General features: G+C 44.1%; 1 non-coding gene and 1 pseudogene across 1 annotated transcript; one reads left to right on the plus strand and one right to left on the minus strand.

The window, feature by feature from the left end:
* LOC131748160 (ubinuclein-1-like) overlaps nucleotides 1-12,940 on the minus strand; it is a 68,987-nt pseudogene that overhangs the window by 8,043 nt on the left and 48,004 nt on the right.
* Nucleotides 7,284-7,426, plus strand: LOC131749055 (small nucleolar RNA SNORA62/SNORA6 family). Its single transcript, XR_009333170.1, has one exon. It is a non-coding gene; the product is annotated as a small nucleolar RNA SNORA62/SNORA6 family (small nucleolar RNA).

Below are 12,940 nucleotides of genomic sequence, written 5' to 3' on the forward strand. Positions count from 1 at the left end.
ACATTTTTCTCCGAAATGCTAGTACCAATTTACACTCTCATCAGCAGGACATAAGAGTTTCTGTTACCCTACTTCCTCATCAGAACTCAGTATTATCTGGATTTTTACCTTTAGTTGGTCCACTGGAGGTAAAATTGCTTTTCATTACTGTTTGTATTTCTCTGATGAATAGCCATATTGGACATCTTTTCACATATTTACTGGTTTTTAAGCTTCCTCTTCTGTGAGTTACGAATCCATATTCTGTTGGCTTGTTTCTTGTTTTTCCCTGTAGGAGCTTCTTTTAAAAATACGCTTTGTAATTTTATGTCTTGCAAATAGCATCTAGTCCATGGATTTTTTAAAAAAATTATTCATTTGGGTGCATCTTAGTTGCGGCACATGGGATCTTTAGTTGTGGCATGTGAACTGTGGCATGCATGTGGGATCTACTTCCCCGACCAGGGATCAAACCAGGGCCCCCTGCATTGGGAGTGCAGAGTCTTACCCACTGGACCACCAGGGAAGTCCCCCATGGATTTTCTTTTCACTTTATCTTTTGGTACATTTTATAGTTCAGAAGTATGTCATTTTAATATAGTTGAATTTATTAATCTTGCCTTTTGTGTGTTAAGAAATCCTTCCCTGTACTGTGACCACAAATGTATTTTTCTAAATTTTGTTCAAAAATTTGTAAAGTCTTATTTTTCACAACTGGAATTTTTTTTTTTTTGATTGTGTGTTTTAGCTCTCTACTGCCCTGTAACAAATTACTACAAACATAGCAGCTTACAACAGCACAGATTTATCAGCTCACAGTTCTGTAGGACAAAAGTCTGGTAGAAAATAGCTGACTTCTCTACTGAGAATCTTAAAAGGTTGAAATCTAGTTGTGACTGTCTGTGTGCTTAACTGGAACTTGGAGCCTTCTTGAAAGCTAACGTGGTTGTGGCAGAATTTTGTCCCTTGCAGCTGTAGGACTGAGGTCTCCATTTCCTTGCTGGCTGTTAGCCAGTGGCTGCTCTCAGCTCCTCTCAAAGCCATCTTCAAAGAATCTCCCTTGTGTGGAATCTCTCTCATGCTTCAAATCTTTCTGACTGAGAATTTCTTCTTCAGGACGAATCCTACCGGTTTTAAGGTCTCACCTGATTAGGTCAGGCCCACCCAGGATAATGTCTCTTCTTTTTTTTTTTTTTTTTTTTTTTTTGGCCGCACAGCACAGCTTGCGGGATCTGAGTTCCCCAACCAGGGATCAAACTCTGGGCCCCAGCAGTGAGAGCGCTGAGTCCTAACCACTGGACCGCCAGGGAATTCCCAAGTTATCTTAAGATCAACTGATTTGGGATCTTAGTTACATCTGCAAAACCCCTAAACATCACTACCTCAATTTGTGTTTGAATAAATAACTAGGAAAAGGTGTGTGTGTACCATGGGCCTGTAATCTTGGAGGCCATCTTAGAATTCTGTCTATCACATCATATAAAGTAATGATTCATATTTTTTCCATGTGGATCACTACTTTATATTCATTTTGGAAATTTAAAACACATACAAAAGAAGAGAAAATAATTTCATGAACCCGGATGTTCCCAGGAACCAGTTTCTGTGATTCCACATGGCTAATCTTGTTCCACCTAGCTCTCGACTTCCTTCTCCCCACTCCCCCAGATTATTTTTCAGCAAATCCATGACATACTAGTTCATCTGTAAATCTATCCATATGTATATTTAAAGACAAGGCCTTCTTTTCTTTCTAACTGGAACTAGCAAAACTTGAGGTTAAGGGCACCATCCTCCAGACTGCCAAGTCTGCCCAAGACTTCTGACACCAACTGCAAGTTCAGTGGTCTCCTCAAACCCCACAGGTTTGCTAATTTGCTAGAAGGACACACAGAACGCACAGAAACCTATTATATTCACATTCACTTTTATTACAGGCAAAGGGTGCAAATTAGAAGATACACATAGGGCAGAATCTTGGATTGGGAGGGTTCCAAATGTAAAGCTCCCATGTCCCCAGGGATGCATTACTTTCCCATCATTGCTATGTGGCAATATGTGCGTGGAGTATTGCCACCCCAGGAAGCTCACCTAAGCTTTGATGTCCAGACTTTTACTGGGGTTTCATTATGTAGGCATGATTGATTGGATCATCACCCATGTGGCTGAACTTGATCTCCAGCCCCCTTCTGCTCCCGGAGGTCAGGCTGATACCCTGAGGCTCACAGCCCCAACTGTCTAATCACGTGGTTGGTCTTTCTGGTGTGGCCAGCCCTTTCCCTGAGTCATCTCTTTGACGTACACTAACAGGCTGGGTCTAAAGGACCCACCAAGAGTAACAAAGACACTCCTGTCCCTTAGGAAACGTTAAGGGTTTAGAGGTTACCTCCCAGGAACTGGCAATAAAAGCCAGCCAAATCCATCCTTCCTTCCTTCCTTCCTTCCTTCCTTCCTTCCTTCCTTCCTTCCTTCCTTCTTTCCTTCCTCCCTCCCTCCCTCCTTCCCAACCACAATACCATTATCACACCTAAAAAACTAAAACAATTCCTCTTTTCATCAAATCTCCAATAAATGTTCTAATTTTTCCCATTGTCTCATTAAAAAACAACAACAACAAAACAGTTGATTTCTACAAATCAGTATCCTAACAAGCTTCACACGTTGCACTCAGTTGATATGTATCTTAAGTTTCTTTTAGCTTAGAGGTTTCCTTTCCCTCTTTTTTCCCCCCTTTAATTTATTTGTGGAAGGAAATGAGTCACTTGTTCTATAGAGGCTGCCACATTGTGGATTTTGCATAAATTACACAACCATAAAATTCACCCGGATTCTGTTTACACTTGACATATTTGAATTCATTTAGCTGGAGCAGACAGTTCAGACACACCTTGTGGTACACATTTCACAGGTACAGGTAAGCACTCTAAAGACCTTTGTGAAACAGTCATTAGTTTAGTGAACAGCTTGGTGGCTCAGGAACTCTGGAATATCTATCTGTCCTTGATCCATCCTCCAAACTTAATGCATGTTACCCTTATGTTTATATATACTCCAGTGCCTGGAAAACTCCAAGACTTCAAGGCCTATTTCTATATGACAGGTGACTTCATAGAGACCTGTTACTATAGCCCTGCCTAAGAGGATTTCTAAGAATAAAACAAACTGGCATGTCTATCTGTGACTTGGAACCCCTCATGACCTCTGCCCATAAAGAGATGAAGATTTGACCAACAAGGGCTTTGTAGCCCTGGGGTCCACCTGTATAAACTCTGGGGGGAAAAAAACAAACCTGGAACTCTGGCTAGATTGGGAATAGAGTTTTCTGGGCTCAGATGAACTTTAAGTCAGGATGCCACAAACTTACAGAATTCAACTGTAAAACTCTCAACTAAATAAAACTGGTTCTGTCTCAAAAACAGACATGTCTTTTTAAAAAGGTCTTTGAAAAGTGCTCAGAGGGCTGAAATGGAGGATGTGAGTTATCTAATTCTGCTCCACTATAAAGGCACCGGAGTCATGTCTTCCTATAATGTGATATGCCACGAACAGTCCTATTCTATCCAATGCATTTAGTGGTAATAGTAAAAGCTGAACCCAGCATAAATGCCTTTAAAAGGCTTATCACAATTGTCTCAAGATTGATGGATCTACAGGTCTTTAAAAGAGCTTCATTGTCATGTTCAGAGGAGAATATGAACATACCCATACAATGAGTATGTATCAAGTGCTCTGAATATATTTTCAGAGACAAAGCTACTTCTCTCAGCTGTGGCTTTAGTCCAGGTTTTTGTCCTGTTGAACACACCATCCAAGGATGAGATGGACACCGTGACCATCCCATGGATCCTCGTGTGGCCAGAAGGAGCCCTTGGCCTATGGGACTCCATGAGGTATTCTGACCAAATGCCAAGGTGTTTGGCAGATTTAAAGTGCAACTACACCAACTGATCTGCCACAGTGCTGGAATTCAGAACCACATATGCTCCCATATGCCAAATTCAGAACTTTCTCCATCCCAAGATCGGTCTCGCCATTAACTGTCCAACAACAAACACAACTGTGAAGCCCAGAGACCAGGCAAGTTCCTTTTGAAGAGCACGGGCTGCTAACCATGGTGGGTTTCAGGGACAAGGTCAGTACCTTTGTGCCTCCTTGGCTCCCATCACTAGAATCTCCATTTGGACCCCCAAGGCCAGCTTCTGAGGAACAGAGCTTTGTTCACTGTGGGCTTGGGACCTGTCCATTGACAGACTGTCCCATGCAGGGAGGCTGTACACATGGGAGCAAGTTTTGGGGAGGAAGGAGAGCTCTGGATTGTGGTTCTTCCAGAGGAGAGCCTCTAGAAGGAACCTCATGTTGGGAGGTAGAGCCAGCAAGGGGAGACTTGTAAGACAGCCCTGAAGAGTTGGCGGAATGTCGTTTTGCCATGTGGCTCAGGGGAGTGTAGGATGAAGCTTCCTGGAGAGGCTGCCACGGAGGAATGGATGCTGAAGGAGGAAGATTTGGGGAGGTTGTTGCCAAGTGGAACTAGGTGAGGTGTGGGAGTGAAGCTTTGCGCTGTTCGGTGACTGCATACAAGATTGACTTGGGTCCGGGTTCTGTGGTACTGCCATTTAGACCTCTGTTCTTCTGGACAGCTCTGCTGAGGGGGGCCTGGCAAGAGAGCTCTTTGTAGCCAGAACTCTTGGGGGTTTTCTCCTCAGACTGCTCCAGTGCCACTGTCCATTCAGCCAGAAAATTGAGGGGGTGATTACAGAGCTCTAGAGAGTGATGGTCCAGAGAATTGGGCTTTGGAAATTTCCCTTTTTACTTTTGTACATAAAGACCCGTGACTTTTATACAAAGCAATGGGGTTGCCCATTCGGGCCGATCAGATGAGAACCTTTTTAGGAGACTTAGTCTATGTTTCCTTCACCTTGACTTTGAAGGAGCCATGACTTTCTTCTCGGTCAGGAGGGATGTCAGGGACCCATGGTGTGGTCTGTTCTCCTTACACAGAGACCTGGTGTGCGCCCAGCTTTAGGGCCAGAGAGTCTGCACTTCAGCATTCAGAAGAGCTTCCACGCAGTCCTCCCTAGACTGGCTCTCATTCCTTTCCAGATCATAGCCATCTGGTTCCATCTTTACCACCTGAAAGAGCACCTTCTTGATTCCAGCATTGCATTGACGTTTCTTCTGGGCTCTGCTCCCCTTTTCTTCTTCGTTACCAGAGCAAATCTGTTTACTCCGCTCCTTGTCTTTTTCCTCTTCCAGCATCTCTGCAGTCTTTGCTTGTGGTGTGCCGGGAATTCATCCTGGTACTGGGCCATCTGCTCTGGCATTGCCCTGCCAATAGCTTCTTTAAGTTTCTGTAGAGGTGCCTTCAGACGCACCCCCTGCCCCCAACACACAGAGATGAAGTTTTGGGGCAAGTGTGACCAGGATGTCTTTGCTGCAGGAGGATCCCATCGATACCCTGGGTGAAGAACTTCCTTTTGCACTGTCCCTCAGCAGGTCTGGCAGGCTGGAGCAGCTCCTCGAGGCACTTCTCCACGGCTGTTGGCAGGCCTTTGCGGAGCAAAAAGGCTTATGATCCTCGTGCCTGTTTTTCCTGGGCCAATTTCTCATTCTGAGATTTCTTTAACATCTCTTTATCACTTCGAGCCTCAAGAACATTTCTTCTTCTTTTTCTCCTCACCAGCATTGAGAGCTGTGAAGCTCCTCTGGGAAAAGCTGAGCTTTGTTCATTTCTTCTCCCTGTTCAAAGTGTCATCTTTTTTCTTTCTTCCCTTCTCACTACCTTCCTGCAGCTTCTTCTCCTTCTTTGGTGATTTTTCCCCCCCTCTTTTCTTTAGTGGAGTCGTTGTCAGATTCTGATGCTTGTTGTAACTGCAGGGCTCTCGGGTTAATGTAAAATCCTCCGTACTTTGTGGTCAGAGAAGCACCATGTGAAGAAGCTCATCATATATTTCAAGTCCTAATCAGTTGGTGGAAGAATCAGATTCATCATTCTCATCCCCCATGATAATCAAGTCTCGTATACGGTCTTTTCTATGATTCTTTCCAACCTTGTTTCCAGGTTGAAGACCTGCCACTTCATCCTGTGAACGCTTCACCAGCTCTGGGTAGTACTCTAGGAAGCGCTCACTTTCTGGGTCAACAGAACAGTTGCTGCAGCCAGCGTAGCATCTCAATGCTCTTCTGCTCTCCCAACGTCCTCTTGCCCAGATTTCTTTAAAAATGTGACATTCAGGGCTTCCCTGGTGGCTCAGTGGTTGGGGGTCCGCCTGCAGATGCGGGGGACACGGGTTCGTGCCCCGGTCCGGGAGGATCCCACATGCCGTGGAGCGGCTGAGCCCGTGAGCCATGGCCGCTGAGCCTGCGCGTCCGGAGCCTGTGCTCCGCAACGGGAGAGGCCACAGCAGTGGGAGGCCCGCGTACCGCAAAAAAAAAAAAAAAAAAAAAAAAAAAAAGTGACATTCAGAGGGCCTGGGAGAGAGGTGAACTGGATCCTGTTGGGTCCTGACGTGACTACAAAGAAGTCTTGGCAGTTGTGACCATTTGGCTTCTTTGTCACAAGTGCAGGGGCTGCAAATGATCTCTCACAGGCAGGATGGGCCAGATGCACTGGTCACAGCTCTAGTTAGCACCTGGGCCCTGAAGCATGCCTACCAATGGTGGCCCATGCACTTCCACGGTCCATGTCCACAGATCAAAAAGCTCTCGTGAGGGTCAGGAGAGGCAAAATCCCAACTCAAGGTTTGTACAACATCTCAGGAACAGCGGGGTGGCTTTTTGAAAAGCAGTCATTAAAAAAGAGCACTTACTGAAAACTCAACAATAAGAGAGCTAACAACCCAATTAAAAAATGAGCAAGAGGGCTTCCCTGGTGGCGCAGTGGTTGGGAGTCCGCCTGCCGATGCGGGGGATGCGGGTTCGTGCTCCGGTCCGGGAGGATTCCACATGCTGCAGAGCGGCTGGGCCCGTGAGCCGTGACCGCTGGGCCTGCGCGTCCGGAGCCTGTGCCCCGCAATGGGAGAGGCCGCAGCGGTGAGAGGCCCGCGTACCACAAAAAAAAAAAAAAAAAAAAAAATGAGCAAGAGATCTGAACAGACACCTCACCAGAGAAGATATATAGATGGCAAATAAGCACGTGGAAAGATGCTCCACATCCTATGTCATTAGAGAAATGCAAAGGAAAACAACGAGTTACCACTACACACCTATTAGAATGGCCATATCTGGAACACTGACAAGCCCAAATGCTGATAAGGATGTGGAGCGACAGGAACTCTCATTCGTTGCTGGTGGGAATTTAAAATGGTACAGACACTTTGGAAGACTGTTGAGCAGTTTCTTATAAAACTGAATATATAGTAGTGTGCTACATGAGGGGCAAGTTTTTCGCTAACGTCACAAGGGTCTCTGGCCCAATGAGTGGAGTTTGATAGTAATACTTGCTACAAATGTATGATTTCAATATATGAAAGCTTTAAGGAGAGATGAAAAAACATTTTAAAAATGGCCTGTGTTTTCTTCTGCTTTTCTCCATTATTTCTTACTCCTGGACCTCTCAGGCATTACTTGGCCTTTCTGTTTTCAGACTAACTTGATGTATCCTGATCTAAGATCCAGAAAGGTGGGTTGCATATGGTTCAAATTAGTCTGGTTTGTCACTGGTCACAAAACCCTGGTTACACAAAAGAATCAGGCAAAGAGGTTTTGGGGTTTTTTTCCCCTCCTACCAGTGTTCAGGCACCGACCCCAGGTAATTCATTTTGTTGTCTAGAGTGGAGTTTTGATTAACCCCCATGATTCATGCCAGTGGCAATCAAGGTTGAGAACCAGAGTTATGGAATACTCTTGTTAAATAAGTAAAGTCTTTTATTATTTTTATTGGAGTGTAGTTGCTTTATGATGTTGTGTTAGTTTCTGCTATACTATAAACACTTTTAAACTAAGACATGTCTGTTCACATGGTACCAAGGGACCCATCTGTTAGGTGGAATGGGAGGTGCTCGCTGTTTGGGGTTTGCGGAGTATCACTTTATAATAACCTGGCACTCTTGCAGAAAAACAAAAACAAAACCAAAAAAAAACCTAAACATATTCTTACCATAAGATGCTGTAATCACGTTCCTTGGTATTTACCCAAAGGAGTTGAAAACTTAACTCCACACAAAAGCCTGCACGTGGATGTTTGTAGCAGCTTTGTTCATAATTGCCAAATTTTGGAAGCAGTCAAGGTGTCCTTCAGTAGGTGAATGGATAAACTCTGGTACATCCAGACAATGGAATATTATTCAGTGCTAAAAAGAAATGAGCTATCAAGCCATGATAAAACATGGAGAAAACGTAAATGCATGTTGCTAAGTGAAAGAAGCCAACCTGAAAAGACTACATACTGTGTGATTTCAACTACATGGTCTAGAAAAGGTAAAATTATGGAGACAGTGAAAAGATTGGTGTTTGCTAGGGGTTAGGACGGAGAGAGGGATGAACAGGTGAAGCACAGAGGATTTTGGGGGGGGCAGCAAAACTATCCTGTATGATACAGTAATGGTGGAGACATGTTATTATATATTTGTCAAAACCCATAGGATATACAGCCACCAAGAGTGAACCACTGTAATGTAAACTATGGACGTTAGTTAATAATAATGTATCCATCTTCATTCATCAATTGTAACAAATGTACCACACTAATACATGATGTAAATAATAGGGGAAACTGGGTTGGTGGGGAAGAGGGGACATTTGGGAACTCTCTGTACTTTCTGATCCGTTTTTCTGTAAACCTAAAACTGCTCTAAAATAGTCTATTAATTTAAAAAAAAAAAAAAAAAAAAAAAAAAGCACACTGTGGGAGAACAGAATAGGCCTTCCACAAGGAGGAATCTACCAGATGAGAGTGACGTCTGGAGCACAGTGGAGAGCAGTCACCGAGCCCAGAACCTGGAGGGGACAAGGGGGCCAGGCTTCCTGGGGCCACACCCAAGCAGAGACCCCAGGAGCAAAGGAACAACCGTGGCCGCACTGCATGGGCCTTGTGGCCTTAAGGGAGAGGGGAGTGGGGTCTGAGGGGGGTGGGGCAGTGCTGAGTGACCAGGTGCTTGTGGTCCGAAGCCCAGGGAGGGGGAAAGGAGGCCTGCCTTCTTTGAATGAGTGTTTTGCCTTCACTGATCTCCTGGAACATCCCAAACATAATTATTTTTAAGTACTTTCTTCTGTTCCGCAATGTTGACTTCACCTGTATTGAATTCATATCAGATTATTTTGTTAGAAAATTTTTTTTCCATAGCGTGAAGTTTCTTCATGTGCTCTAGAATTTTTGTTTGCACATTCAGTTGGAATGTCTTTTCCTTTCTTCTCCTTTCCCTTTGTTTTGTTTTCACTTACATCCTGACTTTGTTGAGTGGTTTGGCAATTGCCTCAACTTGGCATCCCTTTAGCAAGCAGGAAATTGAATACAAGTAGCACCCACACCCTCTCTTTCCTAGGTCTGTCATTCCGTATACTATTGAAGAACCACTGTCTGTGGAAAATGAAACCACCACTTCCACACTGCACCTGTGGCGCCTCTTGGACTGTGATTCTGCACCAGCTCACCTTCTCTCTTACTGGGTCCTCAGCCATGCCTTCTTTCCAGGCTGAGGCTCCAGCCTCTGTGTACACAGACTGCATTCAAATTTTTGTGAACTTGACCTCTGTAGAGGTTTGGTACAGGAGAATGGCCTTCTTTCTATCTCCAGCTGCTTCTTCTGGAGAAACCAATCTAGAATCTTTGCTTCCATTTGCTTGGGAGACAGAGAAAATCTTTCTGAAGTGAAAGGGAAGAACAAAGCAGAAATGCAGAGACAAGCAAAAAAGATGAAGAGAGAGGAATTCATGAGTTCCCCATTTTCCTCAAGCCCTGTTTCCTGCCTTTCCTGAAGTCTGACTGTCTAACTCTTCCTTTAATTCCAGGACACACCTCAGTATCCTTCTACCCCTCCCTTATATATTTTTTTGCTTAAGCTAGCTCCAGTGGGTTTCTGATACTAGCAATCAAGAGGTACAGCGAACACATGTCTTTTGGGCATCCCTTGATCCAGTGTGTTTGTGATTTCTGTGCCAAGCATCACTGCACTTACACTCTGGGACTTCCTGCTCCCAGAACTCCTGCTTTGGAGTAATAATCTTGGCTCTCTGTATGCAGGGGGAGAGTTCAAACATCTCTCAATACAAGCAAACTTTGTCAGGAAGACGGGATTTGGTGAGGAAAACAGAGCCACTCTATGGGTTGTGGGAAACCAAGGGCCTGAGGGCTTACACGATGTGGGGAAGCTTGGGGAGTGAGGGTCTGCGGGCACAAAGCACTGGATGGGACCAGGTGGTTCTCAGAAGTTCCACAGGAAATTAACTACAATTACCACAATTCTCAAGCAAAAATGGCTGAACCGGGGCTTCCCTGGTGGCGCAGTGGTTGCGAGTCCTCCTGCCGATTCAGGGGACACGGGTTCGTGCCCCGGTCCGGGAGGATCCCACATGCCGCGGAGCGGCTGGGCCGTGAGCCATGGCCGCTGGGCCTGTGCGTCCGAAGCCTGTGCTCTGCAACGGGAGAGGCCACAACAGTGAGAGGCCCGCGTACTGAAAAAAAAAAAAAAAAAAAAAAAAAAAAAAAAAAAAAAAAAAAAAAAGGCTGAACCAAAAGATCTCTAGGGTCCTTTCCAGTTTTAAGATATGCTGACCCTTTAACACAGTCCAGAGAGCATCCCCAGTAGACTCATCAATAGCACGGAAAACGTGCAAGGTTGGGGAGCTGGACGACTCTTAGTCAAGTGACAAGAGCCCCTTGCACACCGGCCTGTGATTGGGAAGGCAAAGCCCAGTGTTTCTGCAGTTTTTCTCATAATACTGGCTTTCCTGGACAAACCATCCCTCCCTCCAATCCTTAGCCATCTCCCATTGGTCCTGCCCCCTGATTTTTATGCTGTGACCTGCCAATGAAAATGTGCTTTCCTACCCCAGCTGACTGCTCAGTGTTGATCCGTGAAAGGTGTCGTTATTCCTCCAGCGTGGCTGGAGGGGACAGAAGCACTTTTGCCCCGTCTCCTTGACCAATTTGCTTAACCAAACGCACAGAGGATCTGGGACAAAGACCCATACCTTCCTTTTGCAAACCTCTTCTTCAGTCAGCCTGTTCTGCTCACCTCTCTTCACGGAATATATAAAATCTTCCTTGTATCAAGAGATTGTGAAAGATTTACTCGCCTTAGTCACATGAGTTTCAAAATGTGTTAATTATGCATTACTCACATGCTCTGAGCTTTTGCTGCTAATGTCATCTTATTGGACTGGGGAGAAGTTACTTGTAGTGGTTACATAATCCTCAGACTTGCTGACAGGGTATTTTACCACCATAATATGCTTAAGTGCGGGTCCTAAATTTTGATTCATTGTCCTGATGAAATAAAATCCTGGTGTTTTCTTCCTTTAGTCAGATGGTAGAGGCAGTCAGCATTTTCTTTTATCTAGATGTTCAACTTCAATTCCGTAGACAAATACCATTGAAAGACTGAAGTAATAGTGATAGTCTAAACAGAGAACTAAAAATTCCTATACTAAAGATTAATGGGTTTTCATATTTTATTTGTCAAAGTAAACCATAGAGCATTATTTCACCCCCTCAAATTTTAGTTTCAAAAAGGTTGCAAGTTCAGTACTCATAAACATGGTGAAATTTATTGATCAGAAATGCTATCTTTTCTTCATAGTTGCCATAAATGGTATGATTATAAAATAGACTGACATAGAACACTTGACAGCTCTTTCTTTCTTATACACTGTAATTAATCTTGCAACCTGTCTTATTTGTCAATTAAAAAAAATGAGTCAGTGAAACATGCAGTTAACACATGGCATGATTCTATGACAAATAGACATGATTCACAGTCCAGAGCAGGTCCATGCAGAAACCAGCTTTGCCTTTGATTAAATGGCAATACATGTTTATACAGCATCCTCCAAGAACTTAAGGAAACCCTGTATTTGCGGCTGAAATACGTACACTACCATTTTGTCTTTTCAGCAGCATGGGTCAATTGTTTTTGGTCAAATACATTTTTTGGGTCCCATCTGTACAATCAAAGCAATAATGAATTGTGACAGTTTTAAAATATGTCCACAAATACTTTGGCACCCTTCCCACGTGGGTTCTATGGCCGGCCTCTCCCCCTGAATCTGTACTGACGTTAGAGACTCATTTGTAACCAACAGAACCAGCAAAATGATTCACATAACTTTTGAGGCAATGCAATGTCTGCCTGGTTCCCCTGGGGCACTTGCTGTGGGGGACCCCAGGTACCTTGTAAGAAATCCAACCACTCTGAGACCCTCATGCTGTTGAGGCCACGTGGAGGTGCTCCAGCTGACAGCCCAACTGAACTCCCAACCAACAACCAAACTGCCAGATGTATGAGTGAGTCATTTTGCACGTCCAGCTCAGTTGAGCCTTTAGATGACTTCAGTCATTGAGAGAGTCCAAACAAGAACAGCCCAACTGAGCCCTTCTCCAATTCTGCAGTCAAATAGTTTTAGAGAGAATTTTGCATCTTAGGAGATTGAAAATGCACCTTGTAATATTAAAGGCTCTGATAAGTCCTGCAGTACAGAAATCTAAATAAATTTAGCTTAAATTTATTTAGCCACAGAGCCATTCTGTCTTTAGACATCTATTAGGAACCGACTGATAAAATTAACACTCTGATTAATACAGTTTTCAGTTATAGCTTCGGACTCTAGCTTGGGTCAGAATTCAGAAAGAGAGCTTTTTGCAGTTGCAATAGTTAATTGACTTCATCTTGATAAAGAAATCAAACTTCCATGGGGAGGTATGAATAATAGGGATGGGTGAAGAATCTGAAATATCGTATTGGAAAATAAGAGGCTACTGGTTAAACCAGAAATTACACACTAGTGCAGGGAATACATCAGCAATCAT

Source organism: Kogia breviceps, chromosome X, assembly GCF_026419965.1.
Source record: "Kogia breviceps isolate mKogBre1 chromosome X, mKogBre1 haplotype 1, whole genome shotgun sequence".
Taxonomy (NCBI): Eukaryota; Metazoa; Chordata; class Mammalia; order Artiodactyla; family Physeteridae; genus Kogia; species Kogia breviceps.